The sequence below is a fragment of the Hylobates moloch genome, unplaced genomic scaffold (assembly GCF_009828535.3).
Source record: "Hylobates moloch isolate HMO894 unplaced genomic scaffold, HMol_V3 SCAFFOLD_19, whole genome shotgun sequence".
NCBI classification, from domain to species: Eukaryota; Metazoa; Chordata; class Mammalia; order Primates; family Hylobatidae; genus Hylobates; species Hylobates moloch.
In genome coordinates, this window is record NW_026652294.1 from 18,769,970 (window position 1) to 18,797,851 (window position 27,882).

The following is a 27,882-nucleotide window of genomic DNA, read 5'->3' on the forward strand; positions in this document are numbered from 1 at the left end:
ATGAGAGTGCAGCCAGCCAGGAAGACCACTTTTAAAAAGTCACCCAGGTGTTACCTAGTATCCAGTTACCAGCCTGCCCTTAGGAACATTAATTCAAAGAAGCAGGATGACATGGATCTGTCATACCTCTAAGGAGTATGGGAGGACTCAGTGAGCTTGGAAAAAGACCACCCCGTTGGTGGTAAAAAGAGATTTTCATGAGTGATGTTAAGACATGAGAAACGCCTGAGGTTATAGGCAGGTAACTCTGGGCTGTAGGCCTGACCTAGCCAGTAACTTAACTGAGTGATCTCATACAACTGCTTAATTTGCTCTGGACTTCCATTTCTGATTGTGTAAAGTGAAGATTTTGAAGGAACGACCCTAATTCCAATTCTTTCTAGTCCAAGCTTCTCATGCAAAGGTAGGAGCCCAAAGATGGTGGAAGTGGAGCCTCCATCAATTGAGCATGGAGTTCAGATATCCCTGCTACTTAAATAGTCTCTTCTGCTTCCTGATTTCTTCCACCTCTTGCCAACAAGCCCTTCTGGCAGCATGCCTCCAAAGGATATGAGAGGGGACTGCCTTTGAATTCCAGAGGACAATCTGAAGGGGGTGAGGAATGTGTCCGACGTTCATTACAGATGAGGTAATCACCTGCCATCTTTCCATAACCTGAGATGGTGTAGATTGGAATTTAGGGTACATGGAGCAGAGTGGGGTTTGAATGGGTCAGAGGCCTGTGTGTGGTTGCTGTTCTTTCACACAAATACCTGAGGCCAGTTGGGCCAAGGGAGGCCACAGGCCTGAGTGAGAACAAGTTGGGTAGCAACATAGGACCATGCCACTGTCAGTTTTACCTGAGCAGTGAAGATTATCCTGCCAATTTCTTTTGTTTTTCCTTTCTTCGATTGATTTGTTATCAAGGTAAATTTATATTACAGTGCTTAATTTGGCATTTATATGACTAAAGCAGTTATTATTTGTCATTGTCCCCAATAGATTGTGTGTTGTCTTTTATCTCATTTTCGACTTTGGTCATCTAATTCTATTAAGTGGGTATAATTATGTCCCCCAGTTTACAGATGAGGCTTAGTGAGGGTAAGGAACGTCTCCATGGTATACAGCTAGAGAAGCCAAGGGTTGAACCAGCCTTATCCAACTCTAGAGCTGGGGTTTTTTTTATCTCCATGATCTTGAATGTGAGGCTGTTCTCTGAACGAGGGGGTCCTCATTTCTCCAGGCCAAGACCAGCTTTTCTCATTTCTTTGGAATTACATGATCATGTGTGCGATGGAAGAGGGGCAACATTTCTGGCCTGCTGGTCACCACGGTGGTAGGAGAGTGGGCACTTCAGCTGTAGTAGCCAACTTGGTAGGAGGGCAGGAGTCAGTCTGCATGGACCAGTTTCCAGAATGATTCCGCTTTCATTATTGACTACTGGGTACTCATTATTTTATTTTATTTTGTTTTGTTTTATTTTATTTTATGTACTTTTTCTTTGAGACAGGGTCTTACTGTCACCCAGGCTGGAGTGCAGCAGCACCATCCTGGCTCAGTGCAGCCTCAACCTCCCAAACTCAAGTGATCCTCTCACCTCAGCCTCCTAAATAGCTGGGAACACAGGCACACGCCACCAGAGCTGGCTAATTTTTAAAATTTTTTGCAGGCACAGGGTCTCACCATGTTGCCCACGCTGGTCTTGAACTCCTGGGATCAAGTGATACTCTCACCTTGGACAGCCAAGGTGCTGTGATTACACATGGGAGCCACTGTGCCCAGCCCTGGGCACTCATTTTAAAATGCTGAATATCAAGGAAGAAGAGTAAACAAATACATGGATTGATCATTTATGCATTAAGAAACTTTAACCTGAAAAAAAAAAGAGCCTAAAACAGAACCACCAATTAGGTAATTAAGAGTGCTGACCTGGTTTGCTGTGTCCAGCTGTGTATGCTGGCTTGTGTGTTTCAAATAAACCACGAGTGACCACGGAATGAATGAATCCTGAGCTGTGATTGACGTACTTCCCAGTAGCCAGATATGGTTCTCTGCATTTATGTACTAGTGGAATAGCAGGGGGGATTCCTAGTGAAAGGCTGTTTAGGGATACATTTTAATGTGGTTCCAGAAGGGAGTGGAAACAGCCCTCTCATTTTTCTTCATCTGATCCTGGGGGAGCTGGGACTTTTTTTTTTAAAACCAACTCCATCCATTCCTTTAATGATCATCTGAACAGCCAAACCTTCTGGGACTATTATGTATAATCCTTCTCTAAGCTGAATCTATTTTCCTTCATCTGTAGATATATCTATCCCCTTCCTCTTTTTAAAATAAAACTGATTAATTATAAGAAAATAGATACGAAATGAAGCACTGAGCTTCTTCGTAGCACATCTCAGCCCTCAAGTGATAGGATTTTGCTGTCAGGATGGAGAGGTTCCATAAAGGGGCGATTTTTCAGAACAAACACACAACAAATTAGCCACAGGGCAGGCAATTTAGGTACCTTTAAAAGTGTAGCTGTCATCCTCACCGTTGACAAATACTTATGATATACCTTCTGTGAGTACAAAGGTGATGCAGAGCAAATTCCTAAGGCACAGAGTCCGCACCATGGAAACATAATTTAAATTTCACTCTGGTTGAGGCTGTTGAAGAATGGAGGTCAAGGTTTCTTCCCTGTGTTGTTGACTAGTAGGTGAGTGGCTTTTCTTGCTGGCCTCAGCAGGGTGCATGCTACCCACATGTAGACACACACACACACACACACACACACACACACACACACACACTGTACCCCTCACCCCTCAATTTCTGTGACTCTAATTACTGTTTGTTTCCTCCAATTCTCTATCCATTTCTTTCATCTCTTGACCGTTCAGAGTCAAGGAGCGGTTTCCTGATGAATTTCCATCGATGATGGAGTGGACTGTGTGACTCACCTAGTTACCCCATGGCTGGACCCACCTCATAGCCAGTGGGTTCCTGGCCTCAGTAAACATACCCCTCTTGTGCTGGTCTCCTCTAGAAGCCTTCGAGCCTGTGATCCGTCTGCTCCTGCCTGCCTGAAGACTGTTTAGATGCTCACTGCAGGGCCATTTCTCCCACTGAGGCTGGCATCTTTACTGGCTCAAGGCCATTCATTTCCAGTGTTAGGCCTGCAATCCAGGCTCCAGCTTCCCTGTCCGGGTAGGATTTGCCCTTTTTTTTCCCCCATCCCCAGGGTTGTGCCAAATGGGATAGTGGTAGTGGTTAACGCTCTCCAGACTCAAACTGCCTGGGGTTGAATCTTGGCGTTAGCTCTACTTGTTGGGTGGTTTGGCTGGGACAAGTTACTCCATTTCTCTGGACTTCCTCCTTTATAAAGTGGCACACCACTCAATATGCAGCACACGTTAGCTCTTACCTTTATTTTCTGAAATCTGGAGAAGATAATATCTGTTTAAAATCCGTGTTTCTAGGTCAGGCATGGTGGCTCACGCCTACAATCCCAACACTTTGGGAGGCTGACGCAAGAGGACTACTTGAGGCCAGGAGTTCGAGAGTAACCTATGCAACATAGCAAGACCCCGTCTCTTCAAAAAAAAAAAACAAACAAACAAAACAATAAAAATAAAAATTACCCAAGCATAGTGGTGCTCACTTGTAGTCTCAGCTACCCGAGAGGCTGAGGAAGGAGGATTGCTGGAGTCCAGAAGTTTGAGGCTGCAGTGAGCGATGATCACACCATTGCACTCCAGCCTGGGTGATAAAGTGAGACCCCAACTCTAAAACAAACACAAACGAACTCATATTCTTACCTTTTCCCTTCTCTGTGCTCTTTCCTTTTAGTCTGGTCTCAGAGGTGTTTCTGCTCCTATCATTTGGCCATAGGTAGCAGGCAGTTTTCCTGTACAGCATCCTATGTATCAGTCAGCTGTGGGCAGCTCACCTAACTTCTCTCCGGTAAGGAGGTCGGCCTCATTCCTGGTTTCCAGGGTATCCTTCAGACCCATGTTCTATTCAGTATTTTAGGACACATTTAAACGAAAGTGTGAAGAATTCTAGATAGAGGTGTGGTGTAGCAGAGGATTTTAACACAGGGGTTAGAACCCTTGAAAGAGACCAATCCATTCTAACCTTCGGATCTCAGTTCTTCCCTGTCTCCTATCCTGCTGCAGACCCCCTGGACCCTTCGCTCCAGCAGGTTACAAAACATGGGAGCCTGGTGGCCACCCCTTGCTCTTGCACAGCTCCTGACTTAGCGGGACTCTTTTCTCTCCTGCCTTGCTTCACCTTGTTCACCTGGGGAAACTGCTGTACTCTGTGGGATTAAGCTGAAGCTCGGTGTTTGTCACTCTACAGCTGCTCCTGTAACACTTGGCCCACTCTTGCTTGCTTGGGGTCTGTATCCAGCACAGTGCCTCGTACACAGTAGGGGCACAATAAATGATGAGCGAATGATTTCTTACATAAAGATTTGGGACAGTTTTCCAGCTGTGTGATTTGTTGCTTTGGAAATTTCTAAGTTTTAACTGGTCTTTTGAGAAAAAACCTCATACAGCATTTATCTTGTACTCTAATGCCCCTTTTTCAAAATAATGACTTCCCACTGAAATGTGCCCCTGGTTTTAAAGAATTTTGCCGTTTCCTTCTCTAGTGTGTAGGACGACCCCATTACGCTTGGATCGATGTACCTGCCATTGTGGTGATCTTGATTTATTCTACTCAAATGACAGCAGAGTTGTTGGAATGTTATGAACTCCTTAGGAATTTGCATCATTCTTTTCCTCTGCTCAGAAAAATCAAATGAGTGCCTTGTGCCCATTGTGTCCAGTCTAAATGCCTCTGATTAAAAGAACCTTTTGTGGTCCTCCAGGAACTCTCTGCACCTGCTGCTGTCATTCCCATTCTCCTTTCTCCAGCCAGCCAGGGACGAGTTGTTCCTTTCCCCTTGACACACAGTATGGCTTCTGAGCCTTCATTGCCACTGTCTTCCTAACTTGTTCGGCTCCCTGGCTGGTTCATCACCATGATCATCCATTAGACCGTGACCTAGCCATTTTCTGGGGCCAATTCTTCCAGTTTTCATTTTTAATTTGATTCTTTGATTCACTGATTCAGTCTCTTCTGAGAAGACGTTAGTCTTTAAAACCTTTCCCCAGACTGGTTATTCCTCAAAGGCTTAACACCGAATACAATTTGTATTACATTATTCTGCATTCTTAAGTTTTTGGTTTTTTTTTTAATCTCCTTGAATTGCTTGTAACTGCCTTGCTGTCATGAGCTATTGTCTTCTGCTTCTTTGGAAAGTGCCCAGGGTAGTTCTTTGCTTGTATAGCTACTCAAACAGACATTTGTTGAATGGCAGTAGCATTTTCCAAGTGGGAATATAGACAGCAGGGACAGTGGAAATATACAGTGATGATGAAGTTTTCCTTTTTTTTTTTTTGTTTTCCGCCTAGCAAAGGTCTGATGAGAGAGGAAGGTACATCAAAGTAGCATTGGCCAGCTGGGCGTGGTGGCTCATGCCTGTAATCCTAGCACTTTGAGAGGCCAAGGCGGGCGGATCACCTGAGGTCAGGAGTTCGAGACCAGCCTGGCTAACATGGCAAAACCCCGTCTGTATGAAAAATATAAACATTAGCTGGGCTTGGTGGCGCATGCCTGTAATCCCAGCTACTCGGGAGGCTGAGGCACGAGAATTGCTTGAACCCGGGAGTGGAGGTTGCAGTGAGCCAAGATCACACCACTGCACTCCAGCCTGGGTGACAGAGCATGACTCCATCTCAAAAAAAAAAAAAAAAGTATTAGCATTAATTATAAAGGGAAAGTTTAATTGATTCCCAGAGCTTTCTATCATTTTGTGCCTGGGCAAAGCCCATTATTCTCAAAGACAGCTTCTTATCCCTGCCTTGTTTTGGTTGGTGATGCTGTCCTGACATGCTGGCTTTGTTGGAAGAAGATACACAGAGGAGATCAAAACTTCTGGTTTAGATCTGACGCGGTGCTGAGCCATGGGGCAGCAATCCCACTGTGTCATCCCCTAGAGCAGAATCATGAAGCTTAAAGCTGGGAAGGGCCTTTTGAGGTTCCTCGGACCACTTTGTCCGTCCATCCATTCATGCATTTGGCAAATATTTATCAGGAAGCTACTAAGTACAAGGTTTTATAGTAAGCACCATGGAGAGTCCCCAAGGAAGCATAAAGTACAAATCAAGAGAGCCAGCGTCAGTAACATAGGGACTCACTGAAGGATGCTGTGATCATATAGCCTTTAATGAAGGATTTTAAACACCTTTCCTAAGATTTGTAAATATTAAGAAATTAATTGAAGAATTACAGAATTAGGCCGGGCACGGTGGCTCACGCCTGTAATCCCAGCACTTTGGGAGGCTGAGGCGAGCAGATCACGAGGTCAGGAGATCGAGACAATCCTGGCTAACACAGTGAAACCCCATCTCCACTAACAATACAAAAAATTAGCCAGGCGTGGTGGTGGGCGCCTGTAGTCCCAGGTACTCGGGAGGCTGAGGCAGGAGAATGGTGTGAACCCAGGAGGTGGAGCTTGCAGTGAGCTGAGATCGCGCCACTGCACTCCAGCCTGGGCAACTGAGTGAGGCTCTGTCTCCAAAAAAAAAAAAAAAAGAATTAAAATGGAGAGTAGGTACCTCTAAACAGCCGTGCCACCTAGACCACCCTGAATAGAGGAGAATGAGTTATGAAGGAAGGGTGCTACTGCACTCATCACCAAGGATGAATTTAAATTCATTAAGAAACTTTTAAACAACCGTGCCACCTGGACCACCCTGAATAGAGGAGAATGAGTTATGAAGGAAGGGCACTACTGCGCTCATCACCAAGGATGAATTTAAATCCAAGTGCAGTCTTGGCGTGCGTTCAATGCAAATGACTAGTAGGGGTAAAGCTAGGTAGACCCTAGATATGAGTCCCAGTGCCACTCTTTTTAGATCCATGACCCTCTGGTAAGTTCCTTTACCTTCCTCAGCCTTGGCTCTCTTATTTGTAAAACAGGGCCTGACGCCAGCAACCTCACAGGTCTGGGCAGCTTCGTGGCATGGTGGGATCATGTTTTCAGGGTCTTGGAGGTCTGGATTTTAACCCTGGCTCTGCTGCAGATGAGCGGGGTGGCTTTTGAGAATCACTTACTTCCTGTGCGTCTCATTTTGCTCAGTGGTATAAAAATGGTAATGACTGTGATTGGCTGAATTGCACCCCTCCGTGTCTGAAGTTATGTGTTGAAGCCTTAACACCTGGTACCCAGGAATGTGACTGTTTGGGGATGGGGTCTTTACAGAGGTGATTAAAGTAAAATGAGGTCATTATGGTGGGCCCTAGTCCAATCCAACTGGTGTCCCTATAAGAGGAAGAGATTAGGACACAGATACAGAGGAAAGACCCCATGAAGACACAGGCAGAAGATGGCCAGCTGCAGGGGGCGGTGGCTCACGCCTGTAACCCCAGCACTTTGGGAAGCCGAGGCGGGCGGATCATGAGGTCAGGAGTTCGAGACCAGCCTGACCAACATCGTGAAACCCCGACTTTATTAAAAATACAAAAATTAGCCAGGTGTGGTAGCACATGCCTGCAATCCCTCCTACTCAGGAGGCTGTGGCAGGAGAATCGCTTGAACCTGGGAGGCAGAGGTTGCAGTGAGCCGAGATCGCACCACTGTACTCCAGCCTGGGCGACAGAGCGAGACTCTGTCTCACACACACGAAAAAGAAGAAACAAACTCTGCCAACACTTTGATATCAGACTTCCAACCTCCAAAACTCTAAGAGAATGAATTCCTGTTGTTTCAGCCCCACAGTCTGGTATTCTGTTACGGCCGCCCTAGCAACATAGTACGATGACAATCACCTGAAGGGATGAAATGCCTCAGGCAGGCATGTAATGTCTGTGTTATGGCGAGGGGGCACTCAGGAGGGCTTCTGGCTGGGCTGCGTATGAGGGTCTCTATCTACACAATGGCCACCACAACCCCCTTCCAGAGCCTCTTTTCCCCATAGACAGCCTCAGTGCCCAGTGCACTGTCATATTCCTTAGACTTTTCTTTTCTCTTTCCTTCCCTCCGTCCCTCTCTCGCTCTAATAGCAGCTCCACATTAACAACTCCTAACTTCTATTCAGTCCGTGGAGGCTGGACTCACGACAGTGCCAAGCTTGGTTGAAAACACTCTTTTTCTCCTCTGGGACAGGTGCTTTCTTAGTCCTGAGCCTGACATTCTACACAGTGGCCAAGGGAATTTTCCCTAAGGTCCTTCTGGGTGATATTTGGGACTGGATCCTTCTCAGCAGCTTGGACATCGTCAGCCTTGTCAAGTGTCATCCTCTCCAAGGCCCTGGCTCATTCTATCCTGTGCGTGTGCACAGATGCCCATATGATAGGTCTCTGCTTGGCAATTCTGCAGACACTTCCAGAGCTAAGCACACTCTGGTTCCCTAGTTTCTATCTCTCTGGCTTTCTCAGATGTGCTTGATATTGTTGATTTTTATGGGGGTTCTCGCCCCCAGGGCCCTCACAGTGCTACTAAAATCATAACAGTGACATCAGCCACTTGGGTGTGTGGGTCGACTGTGGGAGGCAGCTCCATCTGGAAACTAAAAAGAGACACAAAATCCTCTTCTTTTGCTTCCCCCAGACTTATCTGTATCTTTGCAGGTAGACAGGGCCAAATGGAGAATTTACAAATTGACACTTTTCTAAAGCAGCTTGATATTTTAGAAAGCTCCTTTGATTCCAAAGAACTGAGACCAGGGAGTAAGATTGGCTGCAAAGCCAGAGCAGCTGGAGAAAGGAGGGAGCATGGTGCGTGTGTGCTTGGACGGTCTTGGTTGTTGTGCATCAGAAATGTAGCCATAAACCCCAGCTATAGCATTTTAGGAACCCAGTAGCCACTTCCAGCTGTTAACACCTTGAGACTTTCTAAGTTACAGTCAAAGAGAATCCCTGGCAAGCTAACGTTGATTTTATAAATTTTGTTATAGGGAGGTTGAATGCTTTTCCTATTCACCTGGATACTCCTTGTATTTTACTGATGGACTCACAGTAAAATGATGGGCCTGCTTGTGCCAGGGGGCAGGTGTGGCCCCGGGAGCTCTCCCTTTCTCACCTGACAGATGCATCTAGTATCAGGGCAGTGAGGGAGGGAAGCCAGCGTGTTTTCTCCATTCCCTCCCACGTCTTTAGTAGCCATGATATTATTCAGCTAGAATTGGTCTCGTGTGCCAGTTCTGGATCTACTGAAGATGATAGAATTCTTACTCAATGATGGGGTGATGGTTGCTTTTTCAGGCTGCCTTCTGGAAGACATACCTTAACACATATATGTTAGTTTTCTGTTGCTACTATATCAAATCACCATAAACTTAGTGGCTTAAAATAATACAGATTTACTTTTTTATAGTTCTGGAGGTCAGAAGTCCAAAATCAGTCTCACTGGACTAAAGTCAGGGTGTCCATAGGGCTGTTTCATTCTGCAGTGGTTTCAGGATCTGAGATGTCATGGATCAGGAAGAATTTGAGATTATACCTGCCTGAGGGCAGAAAAGGGCCAATTCGTGGGGATTTATGTCTCTCTGTCTTTTTTTTTTTTTTTTTTAATTATACTTTAGGTTTTAGGGTACATGTGCTCTCTGTCTTTTGACGAAAAGAACTTCTAAGAAGGTAGGTTAGCTATGGAAATGATCTGAGGCCCAGGTATCTTCTGTCTGGATTTGCTGAATCATTTTCTTTCTTTAAAGCGATTCAGCTTATCTTTACTAGAACCTCTTCCATTCCCTTCCAGAAGGAGAATCTGAAATTACATCAAGTTATTTGTTTAATAATTTTATTAGTTGTCCTGTGACCAAGACTGACTTACCCCAGGTCACACATTGAGTTATGGGCCGAGTTGGGACTTGAACCTATGGCTTCTTTCCTAGCCTTGAAGCTCACCCCTTATACCAGGATACTCTTGCTGCTTTCTAGGAGCTCCCCCTTCCTGTTTCCTCCTCTGCAGTGCAAATGGTGCCATGAGAGGGAGCTTTCTCTCTGTTCTCAGGCCCTGACGAGGTCCCTCTTGGCCATCGGAGGCGGTACCCTGGAGGCTTGTGTGGGGGTGTGGGCTGAGCTGTGTGATCCATGTTTGCTATAATGGGAAGCAGCCCCCAGAAGAGAAAGACATGCATTTGTATGCAGCCAGTCTGATGGGGTTGAAATAAACTCAGCACTGATCAAATGACACACAGCACATTGCAGGGAAGACAAAGCAACATGGAATGCTGATTTTTCTCACTGTCATCTTTAGAAACCTTCTTTCTTGTCACCCACCTGGGGCAGTTAACTGTTAGGAGCCAGCCCTGTGTTCAAATCCATTTATTGATGGATGTGTTTTCCATTTATCATCTGTGGGACTCTTGGGCAATGTCTCTTTTCCGAGCTCCAATTCTTTCATCTATAAACTGGGCATGTTAATGGTAACTCATAGATTTTTAGAGTTAAAATAATGTAAGTGCCTTACACAATGCCTGCACATATTAAACATTCAGTAGTAGGTAGGTGCTATTATCATCATTGAAAACATTATCATGTTTATTGCCTTATTGACTTGGATGAACGCGGTAGTGTATATAATAAAGTAGCCAGTCTAGAACCTGGCCTGTGGTTATCTGTAATGAATGAAAACTGTTGAAGTAGTGTGGGATAACTCAAAGACCTGAATAATTCAATAGATACAATGGAGTTGGAAGATTCCAGGGACTTAAATTCTTCTCCCAGCTCTGTCTCAGAATAACTGTATTGCCTTGGACAAGTCGCTTTGCTTTCCATAACTTCACTTTCCTCATCTGTCAAATGGGGCTGAGCATTGTGTGGTATTGGAAAAGAATAACTGAAGTGCTTAGTTCCATGCTGGAATGAAGTAGGGACGTGAGCAGTGTTGTCTGATCTGACTTGCTGGTGGCATCAACATCGCTTTTCCTGGAGAGAGCCAGGTCATCACAAGAACCATAAATTGTGTGTATCCTTTAACTCCATGATAGACCCTTCAACTCAATGCTTTTATTTTCCGGGAAATACTGTCTCCAAATATAGATTTTAAAAGAAAAGATGGAAGGGGGTGGAGCAGACTCTGCAAGAATCTGTTCATGACAACACTGTTGAAAACAGCTCAAAATTGAGGCTTCAGCAGTGCCCAGTGTTGCCAGGTGTGTGTGTTGTGTTGTGTTGTGTTGTGTTATATTGTGTGTGTTTCCACCACAGAGGCCTCTGTGGCTGTGGGACCTGTCAGATGCATGAGAAGTGTAGCTTTCTAATTTATGGGGTGAACCATGGTGGCAAGTGTTGGTGATGGCCACACCCTACTGTTTTGATGGAAGGACAGTGACTTGGCCAAGGTTTCACAGCCGTGAAGTGTCTCAGTGAGGATTTGAACTCAGGTTTCTTGTGCCTTGGGTCCTCCTTAGTGTGGGTCCCCTGCTCTGGCAACAGGCAGAGCACTGCTTTAGAGCCTCTGCGTGTCTGGCCGTGGCCTCAGGGGTCTAGCAGCAGTGCTAGAGCAGACCCAGCTTGTCAGATCCGGGGCTGCTTAGAGGCCACCTAAGTGATTCCTTTGGCAGCAAGCAACATTCGGCCAAGGACATAGCTGGCAGGGGCCCTGACAAGGGGTGTGTGAGTGCACAAAGGTTGGTGTACCAAGAGTAAGTAAGAAGGAGGAGGCCAGCTGGAATTCTACCCTTCAGTGCTTTTCTGTGTGTAGACAGAGATTGGGCAGAGGTAGGTAGGGACCATGTGTAGGTGGATTATCATCTTTTCCAGGCTTTGCTGATGGGTGTTGTGCCTTACAACAGCAGTGCTCAGGGAATCAGGCTCAGTTGCAAGAGGCTCCTGGCAGCTGAGGGTACTGCCTAGAAAGATCGTGGTGAGCTCAATGATGGAATGTTCACAAAGCTTCTGGCCCTAAGAGAGCACTCAGTGAACATGGGTTGCCTGTCCCGTTCCTGGAGTTGGGGCAGGGTGGGACATTTGAACGAGGCCTTTGTAGCCATACAGCAATCATCAGGCCAGGATTCTGGGGAGAAATCTCCAATTTCCAGTAAGTTCCCCTGTCTGCACACCCATGCTTGTACTGGGTCACAGCCCTGCAGATACATGTATGCATCTTCAAGAACATTAGAGTGGAATTTGGAGGGATGAAATAGCCTTCCATATTTCATTAGATTATTCCTTTGTTTTATACAATCGTTACAGTCTATAATAAAAGAAATGAGTCAATAAAATGGAGAATTAGATGTGGTCATTCCTAAGATTTAAGATCTAGAAATTTGACAATTCAGCGCTTTAGTATCCCTCTGCTAAGACGCTTTAGTGGAAGCTCCACCTTGAGGATAAAACTTAAACTCAGGCTGGTGCACAGATCCTTCCATGACTTGGCCTGAGCCTGCCTCCTCCAATTCATTTTTCTGATGTTCTTCCTTAACATTCTGGAAGACACACCTTAACATGTATATGTTAGTTTTCTGTTGCTACTATATCAAATCACCATAAACTTAGTGGCTTAAAATAATACAGATTTACTCTTTTATAGTTCTGGAGGTCAGAAGTCCAAAATCAGTCTCACTGGACTAAAGTCAGGGTGTTCACAGGGCTGTCTTCTTCTGGGAGGGAGAATCCCATCCCCTTGCCCTTTTCAGCTTCTAGCAGCCACCTGCATCCCTTGGCTTGTGGTCCCATCATCCATCCGCAAAATGAATCACACCACTTTCTGCTTCCATTATCACACCAACATTCCCTCTGATGCCGACTCTTCCTGCATCTCTCTTATAAGGACCTTTGTAATTATATCAGGCCCAGCAGGATAATCTGGGATCATCTTCCACCTCTAGGTCTTTAATCATACCTACAAAGTCCTTTTTTGTTATGTAATGCGATACTCACAAATTTCAGGAATTATCAGGTGGTAATCTCTGGGGGGCGTTATTTAGCTTATCATGATGTATCTCTCTAGTCTTTTTTTTTTTTTTCTTTTTCTTTTTTTTTTTTCCACTTTAAGTTCTGGGACACATGTCCTAAACATGCAGGTTTGTTACATAGGTATACACGTGCCATAGTGGTTTGCTACACCTGTCAGCCTGTCATCTGGGTTTTAAGCCCCACATGCATTAGGTATTTGTCCTAATGCTCTCCCTCCCCTTGTCCTCCACCCCACTGATAGGCCCCAGTGTGTGATGTTCCCCTCCTTGTGTCCATGTGTTCTCATTGTTCAACTCCCATTTATGAGTGAGAACATGCGATGTTTGGTTTTCTTTTCCTGTGTTAGTTTGTTGAGGATGATGGTTTTCAGCTTCATCAGTGTCCCTGCAAAGGACATGAACTCATGCACTCTAGTCTTTGTACCTGGTGTTCACGCTTCCTGGAACACCTTTTCCTGCCTTCTTTGCCAGGGTAACTCCTAGTCACCCTTTAGAACCCCGTCTCAGGGTCTTCTGCTCTACAAGAAGACAACTTTGTACCTAATGTTTCTCCTGCTCCATTGGTCTGGCAATCTGCCCCTCTTCCTTGCTTATCTAAAGGTATCTTGAGACTACACATCTAGTAACATTTACCTCACACTGTATTGTAGTTATAGGTTTATTTTTCTTGCCTCCGTAGTCCTTGGGGACAGGAGCTGCTGTAATCACCTTTTTGTCCCTACCACTCAGACCTGTGGCTGCATATGGTAGGCACTAATTTGATGGATGCCCAGGAAAACAGGGACCACAGCAGGAACTTCATCTCACACCATAGAGGCATCCCAAGGAGAAGCCCTTTGTCCTGATTTCCACATAGCCTTCCTTGTTGGCCTGGAATTACATTTCCTCCTAGAAACTGCAGTCCATTTGGCTTCAGCTTGTCAAGGTGCCGTGTTTTCCTATCCCTTCGGCTGTCTAATTCCCTCTTTGTTGGTCTGCTGTAGATTAGCCTAAGTAAAAGTGAATAGACAATTTCCTATTAACATTTATATTGCTTTTCTTTTCTATTTCTTGGCAAGACCCTGAAAACTAGGATGGCTGTGGAAAAATGTTCTTTCATCTAAATAATGTCCCTATTGGGGGCTAGATTCTGGCTTTTGGCTGGGCCTTGGAGAATGGTAGGTGTGGTGGACACATGAGGAAAAAAATTAAGGCACAGAGGTCAGTCCAGAAGCTGTAGATTATATTCAGCAAATGCATATTGAATGCCTACTATGTGTCTGCACCCATGCTGGGTCTTGGTGCATATAATTCATATCTAGCATTTATTAAGCGGTTATTATGTGCCCAGCACATAATATGTGCCAAGCATTGTTCCTAGTGCTTTACCTTGACTTTTTGGAACAACCCTGTGAAATGCAGCCACAGTTATTGGAGGAGATGGCAGTGGAGCTAGCTCTTGCAGATGAGAAGGATTGGGACAGGTTTTTATGACAGAGGAGAGGAACACTCACACTAATGAACTAGCCAAATCGCAAGACACAAGTAGATTCAGACACCCATGAGCACAAGAGGCCGACACTCAAGTATCCCCTAAGAATCTGATTACTTCATTGTGCCCTCCCCTTTTGAATTGTCACCATGGATTCCAGTTGCAGCAAGGACTGCCATGTTGCCTCCCTATATCCATTGTCCCTTTTCTGCTTAGGAACAGACTTCTGCTTACATTCAGGAGAGCAAAGCAGCCAGAGAAATGACTGTGTCTCCCTGCCCCTTTGGCAGTTGGGCATGGCCATGGAACTTCAAGGAATCCACTTGCAATCACTTTTGCTGTTGAGATGTGTCCCCGTTTTTGGCCTTCTCTTCCACTACTTTTGGCTGCTAGCCTGCAACAAGGATGTTGATGCTCTAGCATGATATTGGACACTGAGGGGCCTCAACCTAGAGCTGAGGATGGTAAAGCAGAATGATGGGATCCAGGGAAGTCAATGGCACTGTTAAATCACATTCCACCCTACACTACCAACCTCCTGACTTTCTGGATGTGAGACAGACATAAAAGTCCCTTTGGTTTAAGCCATTGTTATCAGGAATTTATTGTCACGCACTGCCGAGACTAATTGCAGTGGATACACTGTTCTGTTTCCAACAACCTCCTTTTCATCTGCAGAACTCCACTTTCCGCCTTTGCTTTATGAAAACTTTTGCCCCCAATTCCCATTTTCCTTTCCATCTGTTGCCATTCTTCTGAAAACACCATCATGGACCCATCCAATCATGTATCCTGACAGCAACATAAAGGCATCATTTCCAAGCATCTTCATGTACTCTCCCTGTAGCACCTGCGTTCCCCTCCAGGCCATCACCACTCCGAGTGTGATCCAGGTACAAAAAGCATGAACATCACCTGGGAGCTGCTCAAAAAGACACAACTGCAGGCCCATCCCAAGATGATGAATCAGAGCCCGCAGTTTAACCAGATCCTAGGAAATCCATGTTCCTCTTACAGGATGAGAAACACTGTTGTCAACATCTTTGTCCTCACTGCCAGCTGCTCACCTCAGACCATGGATGTGGAAATTCACTCTCAGGCTACACCCTCCTGTCCCTCCAGGTCTCTCATGCCTTGTCAACCTTTCCTACAAGCTTAAAAGGTACCTAAACTACTGCAGATTGCTACCCACTCTTCCCGGAACAAAATAATTACTTTCACACTTCCCTGCTTTTGTTTCTGTTTTTCCCTCTACTCAGAATGTCCTTCAAGACCTCTGCCTACTTATGGGTTTCCTACTCACTCTTCAAGGCCATCTCAGACACCGCCTCCAGGCCACCAGCATTTGGAGGAGAGGGACTGTGCCTCTCCATCAATAAGAAAGCACCACAGTGGGCTCTAAACAGCTTCTTCACCTATAAAATTCAGACATGAAGTACACCGGGACTCTTGGATCAGAATCAGTCCTCTATCTCCCTGAACAGAGCATGGTTCTGGCACCCCCGCCAGCACTCATGTCATCCCATTTTGCATTTTATTTAGTCATTTACACACATACCACTTTGGATTGTGAGGCAGCATTCAGCCTTCCACATAGTGCCTGGTGCACAGTTAATTCTCTGGACATTGTAGTTAAACTTCAGTGAGTGGTGACACGTGAGTGGACAAGTTGATGGTAGATGGTACTGGGTGTTTTTCCTATAGCATCGATTCTCAAACTCCAGCATGCATCAGAATGACCTGGAAGGCTTGTTGGAACCCCTTCTTCTCCCCCATTGTCCGAGTTAGCAGGTCCTGGGAGGCCTCAGAATGTGCATTGATGCTGATGCTGCTGGTCCCAGGACAACCCTTTGACAACCACTGTCGGAGGCAACAAATCTCATGCCTCTGGAGAGAAGGCAACAAATCTATGTACTCGTTAAGGACAGTGGTTACATTAGAACCTGCAATGTAAGTCAGTTGTTGCATTGGAACCTGCAATGTAAGTCAGTCCTGAAAATAGACATGGGAATTAAATACTGGGAAATTAGGTAAATGGATGAACCAATAGAGAAGTGTCTGGGGTCAAGAGTGCTTTGGAGTCTTGTTTTTCAATTTTTTTTTCCAAACAAATTCACCTAACCTTAGATGCCACTGAATGTAAGACATGGCATCATTTTATGTAAAGCCAAGAAATCTTTTAATTAAATCATGGCACAATTTTTTTTTATCCCTTCGAATCTTTCTTTTATGCTTATTGAAAGAACTATTTTAGACATGGGTTTTTGTCATATTTTATTGCTATGCCTACACATAAAGGAAAGTATAGGCAAATATATTAGTTCAGATATTGCAAAAGCCTCTTTGCTTGGAATCTCACTCGTTAGAATCCATTTTTCAACTCAGTTCATCTCCTGCTTCTGTCTACATCGTGCATCATCATGAGCACGCAGCATTTCTTATGAATATCCTGTGAAGACGACACTTAACCCACTTTGCAGCTCTGTGGAGCTGGCCTCTTCCTGGCTCTGCTTCTAGGAATGTTGCTAAACACATCTGGTTCTCCATTTCTTCCTGCCTCTTCCCACAACCATTTGGTTCATAGTGGTTAAAAGAGTGACTCCCTTCATTGTCTCTGGGATTTTCACTGAAGCCTGTGACACCCATTCCGCGAAGAGGTGAAGGCACGAGCAGGAACAGCTGTGTTACCCCTGCTGTGTGGTCTCCAGTGATTGCTCAAACTTTCTCGACTTCAGAGATGTTAGAATGTGAAAAATAGTTTTTCTTAGAAACAATAAAGCTTGTAAAATGCTCGCTACGTGCCAAGCGCATGTTTTCACCATCATGGGTTTTCATATAACCAGTCTCAGTTCATATTTACAGTGATTGTTCAAGGTCAGCTTTGGGAGGTCAGCCTACGGAGGAGGACCCCGAGTCTCTGTCAAACTTGCAGGCAGGCGTTCATTCACTCTTGAAAGATTTATGGAGTTCGTGCTATGTACCAGTCACCAGGGGATAATCAGTGAAGGAATAGGTATATAAGATTGAGTCATTTAAGTGTTATGGGGAAAAAAGTAAGTCAGGGGAGCAGGGTGTTAGGGAAAGCTTTTTGAGCAGACACTAGAGTGAAGTCAGGGTGCACAGCACACAGATATCGAGAGGATGCAGATTCTATCCAGTGGACATTGCAAGTGTGAAGGTCCCGTGGCAGGAGTGTGCTTATCTTGTTGGAAGATCAGCAAGGAAGCCAGTTGGGCTGGATGAGTGGAAGTTCAGTAAAGGTTCAGTAAATGGCCCTACCTGGGATGTAGCTGAGCTGAAATGTCCATCCAGATCTTTGAGTTCTAAGCTAAGGGTTTGTTGGCTGGGCGCAGTGGCTCATGTTTATAATCCCATCACTTTGGGAGGCTAAGGTGGGCAGATTGCTTGAGGCTAGGAGTTCAAGCCCAGCCTGGCCAACATGGTGAAATCCCATCTCTACAAAAAGAATACGAAAATTAGCCGAGCTCCTATACTCTTAGCTACTCGGAGGGCTGAGGCAAGAGAATCACTTGAACCTTGGAGACAGAGGTTGCAGTGAGCAGAGATCGCACCACTGCACTCCAGCCTGGGTGACTGAGTGAGGATAAGGCGGGCAGATTGCTTGAGGCTAGGAGTTCAAGACCAGCCTGGCCATCATGGTGAAATCCCATCTCTACCAAAAAATACAAAAATTAGCCGAGCATGGTGGCGTGCTCTTGTACTCTCAGCTACTCGGGGGCCTGAGGCAAGAGAATTGCTTGACCCTCGGAGACAGAGGTTGCAGTGAGCAGAGATCGCACCACTGCACTCCAGCCTGGGTGACAGAGTGAGTGAGACTCTATCTTAAAAAATAAAAAATAAATAAGTGTTTGTCCACATGCAATAAAGTGTGAGAAGCTACTGCAGATTACATCCTTCTCTGTTTACTGCGGTGAGTTGAATCTTTTAAGAAACAAATGTCTTGATTAATCCAGCCCCAGCAGCAAGGCACAGCAGAAAAATATGCTCATTGCTGTCACCATTGTGCTGCCTAAGAAACACCCACAGTGTCTCATTCCTGAGTAGCGGTTTAACTCACCCAGGCAAAGATAACCACACATGTAGGGTGAAAAGGATGTGACAGAGAAATACAAACATTTCATTCCCAGTGTGTGTTCTCAAAATAGAATGTGGGACTTTCAACTCTTTCTTCTTTGAAGAACATTGTTGAGAGAAAGACTCTGCAGCGCACTGCGGAAGAACAAACGGAGATCTGAGTTTTGATCCCAGCTCTGCCAGTAATTAGCTGTGGGACTATAACCATTAGAGTTCAGTTATAGACAAGAGGATGCATGAGCTTCAATAGAAAAAGATAAAAAGATGTATTTCCTTTTTTTTTTTTTTTTTTTTTTGAGACAGAGTCTAGCTCTGTCGCCAGGCTGGAGTGCAGTGTTGGTCAGGATGGTCTCAATCTACTGACCTCGTGATCCACCCGCCTTGAGCTCTCAAAGTGCTGGGATTGTAGGCATGAGCCACTGTGCCCGGCCAATGTATTGCCACTCTTAAGTGCCTTGAAGAATCCTAAGAGGGGCTAGAGACACAGGCGAGAACCATATTGAACCAGACCACCAAGGAAACTGTGGTTAAGAAGCCACGGGGCGGCTGCTCCCTTAAGGACCCTGCTGTATATGCTGAGATCTGTGTGAGCAGGACAAGAACCATACTTTTTGATACTTGAGAAGTTGGGACCAGACTCAGAGCTCTAACGACAGCTGCCTCAAAAAGAAAATATCATCCCTTGCTCATGCTTGCCAGAAAACAGCAGAAGCAGGCCCAAGAGTATCCTCTACCTCCTGGCATTCATTTTTGCCTCTGTCATCTCATGCAGGTGTGTCTGCTTGGTGGAAACTGGGTTTCACAACAGAGTCCAAGATGTAAAGGAGTTTGGAAAATGTCTAATGTGGCTTTTGATATATGTAAGGGAGATATTTAAGGCAACCCTATTGTAAATGAGAGGGTAAAGGGATACAATGGGAGTTAAGTGTGCTGCAGTTCACTCGAGCTGGTAAAATGTCAGCCCCAGTAGACTTTGATAAATTATGCATATGTAACGTAATACCTAGAGCAACCGTTCAAAAAGCTATACAAAGAGATGCATTAAAAACCACCATAGGTAAATTACAATGGAATTCTAAAAAAATGTTCAAGCAACTCACAGGAAGCAGGAGAAACCACAATGAGATGCCATTTCAAACCCACCAGCATGGCTAAAATTAAAATAAAACAAAACTAACAACATCAGATGTTGGTAAGAATGTGTTGCAACTGTATCTCTCACACATTATTGGTGGGAATATAAATGGTTCATCCCCTTTAAAGAAAGATCTGGTGATTTCCTATAAAACCGAATAGATAGGCCTGTAATCCTAGCACTTTGGGAGGCCGAGGCAGGCGGATTGCCTAGAAACCTTGTCTCTACTAAAAATACCAAAAATTCGCTGGGCATAGTGGCAAGTGCCTGTAGTCCTAGCTACTCAGGAGGCTGAGGCAGGAGAATCGCTTGAAACCAGGAGGCGGAGGTTGCATTGAGCCAAGATTGCGCCACTGCACTCCAGCCTGGGCAACAGAGTGAGACTCTGTCTCAAAAAAAAAAAAAAAAAAAAAAAAAAAAAAACAGAAAAATACCGAATAGATATCTACCCTCTGACCCTTCAGCTGCAGTTGTAGTTATCACTGGACTATGAAACTGTTATTCCAAAAACAGCCCAGGTATTCATCACTGAGAGAAGAGATAAATAATTTATGTTCTGTTAATATTATGGTATGCCACTCACCAAGCAGTAAGTAAAAACAGATTAGCGATACATGAAACAACTTGAATGAATTGCAAAAACTTGATGTTATGAGAGAAAGCTTACCCAAAGAGTATATACCTCAGGATTCCTAATAGATTGAGTTTGGGGACAGGAAGAACCAATCTATAACTAAGCTTAATCAAGAAGGGATTCCCTATGGTGAAAGGATGCAGATACTGTCAGAGAAGAACTTGAGGGAACTTCCTCATCACTTCAGAACTTTCTGCATCTTGAAAAGTGTTTCGGTTACATAGGAGTATGCATTGTCAAAATTTTCCCCATGGTTTGTGCATTTCATTGTATGTAACTTTTACCTTGAAGAGGGGAAAAACCCATAAACATTATTGAATCCTGGTTAATGATATACATATTAAAATGCCTAGGAAGTAATGTGCTGCTGACTGTCTTACTGTTTTGAAATGCATTAAAAAACCAAAGATGTGTTGATGGATGGATAGAAGGATAAATATGATAAAAGTAAATATGATAAGAGGGTCGTGGTACATCGTAGGTGCAGCTATATATATGTTCATTGTAAAATTCTTTCAATTTTACTGTGTGTTTGGAATTTTTCATAATAAAATATTAGGGAAAAATCTGAAAATAAAATCATAGGATGTGTGGTACCTTCCTTTATCTGCATCAGGTGGCAGTTGTTTGTTAAGAAAATCACGGCCGGGTATCCCAGCACTTTGGGAGGCCAAGGTGGGTGGATCACTTGAGGTCAGGAATTTGAGACCAGCCTGGTCAACATGATGAAACCCTGTCTCTACTAAAAACAGAAAAATTAGCAGGGTATGGTGGCATGCGCCTGTAATCCTAGCTACTCGGGAGGCTGAGGCACAAGAATCACTTGAACCTGGGAGGCAGAGGTTGCAGTGAGCTGAGGTCTTGCTGCTGCACTCCAGCCTGGGAGACAGAGCAAGACTCTGTCTCAAAAAAAAAAAAAAAAAAAGAAAGAAAAAATTCCTGCAGCTATCTGATCATTGCTTTATGGGACACGGGTGATTTTTGCTGAATTGAATAGAGAGTACACAAAATTAAAATTTTAGGAGACTGAAATAACTGGGATTGGGGATGTAGCCTGGATATAGTATTCACTAAAGATGCTCAGTAAGCACTTAATTAATTTATTTCTTTTACTTTGTAAAGATAAGCCCAAAGGTTCATTCTCTAATCTCATCCTTGCTCATGCCCCCAAAGTCAGTGCTGGCATGCAAACACGACCACTAGTCATCTCTTAGATAAGGTTCAATGCAAACGTTTATAGCTGGAAGAGACTAGGGGGCTACCTGATCCTATGTTTTTCATTCTCCCTACTCCCTCCCTCCCCCCTCCTATCTCTCTTCCCACCCCTGCCGTGTATATGTGTATGTGTGTGTGAATTTACCTAAATCAATTTGGTCATGGACAACTCTTAGCTGAATTTGTAGGTAATAGTAGTGGCCAAAAAGTTGAAGATGGTAGAACCTCAAACTAGAACTTCACTAACATACTGTGATGAAAAAAAAAATATTCCACCAGATTCTGCCACACAAAGAGACATTTATTGATCAAACATTCATTAGTAGGCGCACAATGATTCAACTAACAGTAAAGATACGTCTCTGCCCTCTGTCCTTTCAGATGCTGTGACCACTGTCTTACAGAAAGGTTCACTAGAGGCAGGTGTGACACTGTGACAGGGACATTGCTGTCACCCTCATAGTTGGCATTAGGCAAACAGAATTTCTCCTAAGCAGCAGCTGGAAACAGAATAGCTATGGATCACCCCTTAGACATCATCGCTAAGATTGTTGATGTCAACCTCTCTAGATTTTCCTTCTGTGTTATGAAAAGGTGGGGAGTATCTCTAATACACTGTAGCCAGTCCACGTTGTTGGTAGCACTTTATCTTACCAGTGAGAGCTCTTTCCTAACATCTAACATGTCATTTGACAAGCTGCTAATGTCACCAGGAAAAACTGATTCCAGAATTCACTAGGTCAAGACAGTGGTAACAGAGGGAGCCACCTCAGGACAGTATTGGGCCTCAAATACTGTGAGCAGATACTGTTCCTTCCTCCAGGGTAGGTCCCTGAGTAAAATGGTCACTGGCTACACCTGGGTTGCACTGCAACCTAAGACTTATCATATAAAGTCTACCATGATACACAGGCACACCCTACAGCATGCTTCTGGGTTGTTTTCTTTTCTTTTTTCTCTCTCTCTTTTTTTTTTTTAATAGAGATAGAGTCTTGCCCTGTTGCCCAGGCTGGAGTGCAATGGTGTAATCTTGGCTCGCTGCAACTTCCACCTCCGGGGTTCAAGTGATCTCCTGTCTCAGCCTCCCGGGCAGCTGGGACCGCAGGCGTGCGCCACCATGCCCGTGCAACCTTCTGCATCTTTAGTAGAGATGCGGTTTTCACCATGTTGGCCAGGCTGGTCTCCAACTCCTGACCTCATGATCTGCCCGCCTCGGCTTCCCAAAGGCTGGGATCACAGGCGTGAGCCATCGCGCCCAGCCATGGGTTGAGGTTTTCATTAGTAGAATGACTCTTGTTTGTTGGTTTTAATTTGGTAAATTATATATAACACAATGAGAGCTCTTTCCTAACATCTCCCTTCCTTCCCTCCCTCCCTCCCTCTTTTTAATTTTTTTTTTTTTTTCATTTCAGTTGCTGTAAGGTTACAGATGGTTTTTGGCTATAAAAATGAATTGTGTAGTGGTTAAGTCTGAGATTTTAGTGGACCTGTCACCCAGGTAGTGTGCGTTGTACCCAGTAGGTAGTTTTTTGGCTCTCACTCCCTCCCAGCCTTCCCACTTCTGAGTCTCCAGTGTCCGTTGTACCGCTCTTTCTGCCTTTGCGAACCATAGTTTAGCTCTCAGTTGTAAGTGAAAATGTGTGGTATTTGGTTTTCTGTTCTTGTGTCAATTTGCTTAGGATAGTGGCCTCCAGCTCCATCGAGGTTGCTGCAGAGGAGGTAATTTCATTCTTTTTTATGGCTGCATAGTATTCCATGGTGTATATGCACCACATTTTCTTTATCCGGTCCACTGTTGATGGACATTTAGGTTGGTTCCATGTCTTTGCTATTGTGAATAGTGCTGCAGTGAACATATGTGTGCATGTGTCTTTATAATAGAATGATGTCTGTTCTTTTGGGTATATACTCAGGAATGGGATTGCAGGTTTGAATGGTATTTCTCTGCCTTTTTTTTTTTTTAATACCTAAACTTCATAAAAAGTACATATGTCATATTTTTGGAGTGATGTTTACATACAGAGAATTTATACTTACATTGTAAAAATTGATACAGTACTTTTAGCAAAATGATGTGTGTGATAAATATTGAGTTACAGAACTGATAAAATTGGTAGAACGTCAGAATGATATATACACATTTTGAAAACCTTAAGCATCAGAAAGAGGATAATGAGGGTCTAAAATGGTGCCATTGGCCGGGTGCGGTGGCTCACGCCTGTAATCCAAGCACTGTGGGAGGCCATGGCGGGCGGATCACCTGAGGTCAGGAGTTCATGACCAGCCTGGCCAACATGGTGAAACCCCATCTCTACTAAAACTACAAAAATTAGCCGGGTGTGATGACAGGTGCCTGTACTCCTATCTACTCAGGAGGCTGAGGCAGGAGAAACACTTGAACCTGGGAGGTGGAGGTTGCATTGAGCCAAGATTGTGCCATTGCACTCCAGCCTGGGTGACAGAGCAAAACTCCATCTCAAAAATAAAATAAAATAAATAAATAAATGTTGCTGTTATTGGGGAAGGCCGTGTTACTGCATGCATAGCCCCTGTTGGCTGATGGCTGCATGAATAGTTTTGTGAACAGGAAGCAGTGTTTTAAGCATTTTGCATCCTAACAAGAGAAGTTGTCATTTACCTACAACTATCTAATGGTATTTTCTTTTCCATTTTGAACATTGATTGGAAAGGGAAGTGGGCAGTTTGCTTAGCATACAATAAATTTTAATTTTTAATTATAATTTATAATTTTAATTATAATTTGTCCTACTTAAAATAATAGGAGATTGGTTCCATGGTAGCCTTTTGGCACAAAACGTTTTATTTTCAGAAACAAATCAGTGACATAATGAGGGAGATGCTTTTTTCTAAGGTCTATTCAAGATACTGTAACCCTCTTCACTTAGGAGAAAAGAAATATGGGGGTAGAGGGAGGGAGGAAGAGAACTGCTCTCCTAGAGTCCAGGGAGCTGCCTAGAGAAGATGAGAGGCCACCCTTCCTAGGCCAAGGCTGTTCTAAGTTCCATATGGCTCATCCATTGCCTTCCTGTGGGACCCATTGAAGGCTCTGACCCAGACAGTAGGAGGAGACTAATTGGGAATCTTAGATTAATGGGGCTTAGCAGATTTTTATGTTTGAACCTGTGTAGAGTTGTATGGATGTGAGCAGAGAGGCATGTGTTTTGCTTGCTGACTGACTTGTTTCCTGCCCCATGAGGAGCCATATTCCAGTCTTGAGCTTGCATAGTTTCTTACTGTGCAGTCAATATTTGCTGGTGAGAAATGAGCCCACTGGTACTGGTGCATCTGATCCTGTGCCGTGCTTATTCTCTCTGTGATCAATGTCGTGTGCATGGCTTGTAGTGTTAGGGCAGCAACAAATCTATTTTTAATTCCCTCCTCCTTCCCATCTTTTAGAAATGGGTGAAACCATTTCTCCTGACCAGTAAGCCTCTTCTCCTCCTCCCTCCCTCCCTCTCTCCTCCCTCCCTCAAAATGTCAATTGGATTAACATTTTGCAGTTGTGGCTGCCTCCACATCTGCTAACAGAGCATGGCTGGACTTTGGAAAACAGTTGCCCAGAGCCATTCTGGGATTTCTATATTTATTTCTTTCAATGACATCCATAGCAAATTTGCACTGCTCTCAAGCCAAAGGATGATTTGTTCCATGGTCTGCCCAGTCAACCTGGGGTCCCCCTGGAGATGAGGACTTGGGGTCTGGTGCCCCGCCAGCTCTGGTGTGTGTTCCAGAGCTAGGAAATAACTGGCAGGCTTGTTGTGGAGGAGCCATGGCAGGGTCCACATGAGCGTCTGCTCTGTGTTGTGGCACTAGTTCAGTGGTACTGGATGAGACCAGGAGGGTGATGGATGGAGCCATGGAAAGGTGTGGGTGGAGGGATGGACAGGCATGTAGGCAGAACAGCAAGAAGGTGCCAGCCTGCAACATCGAGTGCCAGCCTCATCAGCTAGTGGGGCCCCTAATGTCAGATGGAGACGGCCCCCAAGCCAGCCTCCACCTTGGCTGCCTTTGTCAAAGGGGCCTCAGGATTTCTCTTACCATTCTTTTTTTTTTTTTTTTTTCTCTCTCTTTTCTCTCTCTACCTTCTCACTCTGTCTGCCCTCACCCTACAGGGAAAGGTCCTTCTCCCTTTCTTTTCTTGCCTGTTTTCCACACTTCCCTCCCTCTTTTTCCCCAAGTCTCTGGTAGAAGGAGCATGAGGTGTGTTTGAATTCCACTTCCTGTTGATCTTTGGGAGAGTAACTCAGGTCAGGCTTCTTCCAGCCTTACCTGGGGCTGTAGATACCTATTTCTGGGGTTGCTGGAAGGGCTGAATGACAAACTTCTATAGACCCTACATTCACGTAGCACTTACTGGTGCTTCATGAGTATACTTAGTTAGTCCTGAGGACAGCCCATGAGATGGGGGCCATTATCTTCAGTTTATAAAGGAGGAAACTGAGGTCTAAGAACATTAACCAGCTTTCTGAAGGTCACGTAGCTGTTACGTCATTTTGCCTAACTTTTCTTTCTTTTTGTCATTTCTACTTTTTGGGTTCTGTATTCCCTCTTCCTGTCTCCATTTCCTTTCTGCCTTTTTCTTTTGCCCCAGGCAACTCAGGGCAGCCTGGCCACAGAGTACCCTCTCTTACCCTTCATACCCTGCGGAGATTCCCCATGGAAGCAGCTAGCGTGAGAGGAATGGAGGACGGACGTCTAGTGGTCATGTGGGAGTGAAAGCTCTGTAATGTGTAATGTGAAAGATGTACATTATAAGTATCTACAAGATTAGTTATTCATATCATTTTTCCCTCCTTTTTTTTTTGAGACAGAGTCTCGCCCTGTCACCCAGGCTGGAGTGCAATGGCACTATCTCGGCTCACTGCAACCTCCACCTCCCAGGTTCAAGCGATTCTCCTGCCTCAGCCTCCTGAGTAGCTGGGATTACAGGCACGCACCACCACGCCTGGATAATTTTTTTTTATCTTTAGTAGAGACAGGTTTTTACCACGTTGGCCAGGCTGGTCTCGAACCCCTGACCTCGTGATCCACCCACCTCGGCCTCCCAAAGTGCTGGGATTACAGGTGTGAGCCACCGCACCTGATCTTCTCTCCATTTTAATCCCCCCCCCCCTTTTTCTTTACATTTCCTCCTTCTGAGTATTTCGCCTATCTGTTCTTCTTTTTGTCATTTCTACTTTTTGGACTCCTCAATATATTCCTTCTTCTCAGTACCCGTTTCCTTTTTGCCTCTTTCTTTTGCGCTTCCCAAATCACTGCTCCCCTAACCCTGCTCCTTGCCTGTTTGGTTTTTCCCTTCGGTCACCTCTATCTGTCTCATCTCTCTGTGTTTCATCTGTCACGATATTGGCCAAACGAAGCCCTAGAAGTGCGCTGAATGCGGCTTTCTGGGCATTCATCAGGGTGTGCTCTGGAGTTCTTCCTGCTTGAGCAACCATGCAGCACCCACTGCTGCTGAGAATTTAACCTCACCAGAGTCAGAAAAGTTCTGAGATTTTGCACTCCTCATAAAGTTAGCCAGCCTGACACACATGTGTACACACACACACAGGGAAAAAGAGAGAGAGAGAGAGACAATATATTTGTCAGCCCTTACAGTAGCATGCAGTTCTAAATATGGGCATAGTAGGAAGAGAGATGGTTACTGTGGGAACTATAACTTTTAATTTACTGGCCTGAAGCTCTAAACCAGGGCTTGATGCTTAATGTAGTGTCTTTACATTTAGATGTGTGTTTAGGAAAGGTATAAAACTTTTCAAAGCTAGGGCCAGTGCTGGGGGAAGTCACTGAAGGAGGTTCGGGAGCGGTGGAAACATTAGGGAGGTGGAGTGGGCCCAGTGGGACCAACCACTTCTGATTGGTAGATCAGTGTGCCCTACCAATCAGAAGTGGAAGAAATAGACACATTATGGACAGCACAGTTGGTCAGGATAGGAGACTTAATGACCAGACCAGCAAGGGAGGAAGGCTTTATGACCATCCCTCCACTTGCAAAGGAGACCAAGATCTGGAGAGAAAGGATGATACGGCCAGGGGAGGAGGCTGAAGGTGCGTGACTTTTGGAAGTCTGAGTTCAAAACAACGCAGGGCTGGGCGCGGTGGTTCACGCCTATAATCCCAGCACTTTGGGAGGCCAAGCCAGGCAGATCACCTGAGGTTGAGAGTTCAAGACCAACCTGACCAACATGGAGAAACCTCATCTCTACTAAAAATACGAAATTAGCTGCGCGTGGTGGCGCATGCCTGTAATCCCAGCTACTCGGGAGGCTGAGGCAGGAGAATTGCTTGAACCCAGGAGGCAGAGCTTGCAGTTAGCCGAGATCGCACCATTGCATTCCAGCCTGGGTGACAAGAGCGAAACTCCATCTCAAAAAAA

General features: G+C 44.9%; 1 protein-coding gene and 1 non-coding gene across 5 annotated transcripts in view; both read left to right on the forward strand.

Annotated features, from left to right (window-relative positions):
- Positions 1 to 27,882, forward strand: part of LARGE1 (LARGE xylosyl- and glucuronyltransferase 1) — a 640,944-nt gene that overhangs the window by 196,057 nt on the left and 417,005 nt on the right. The gene's annotated exons all lie outside the window — the stretch shown is intronic.
- On the forward strand, positions 11,460 to 11,594 carry LOC116459525 (small nucleolar RNA SNORA76). The gene has a single exon (XR_004245579.1). It is a non-coding gene; the product is annotated as a small nucleolar RNA SNORA76 (small nucleolar RNA).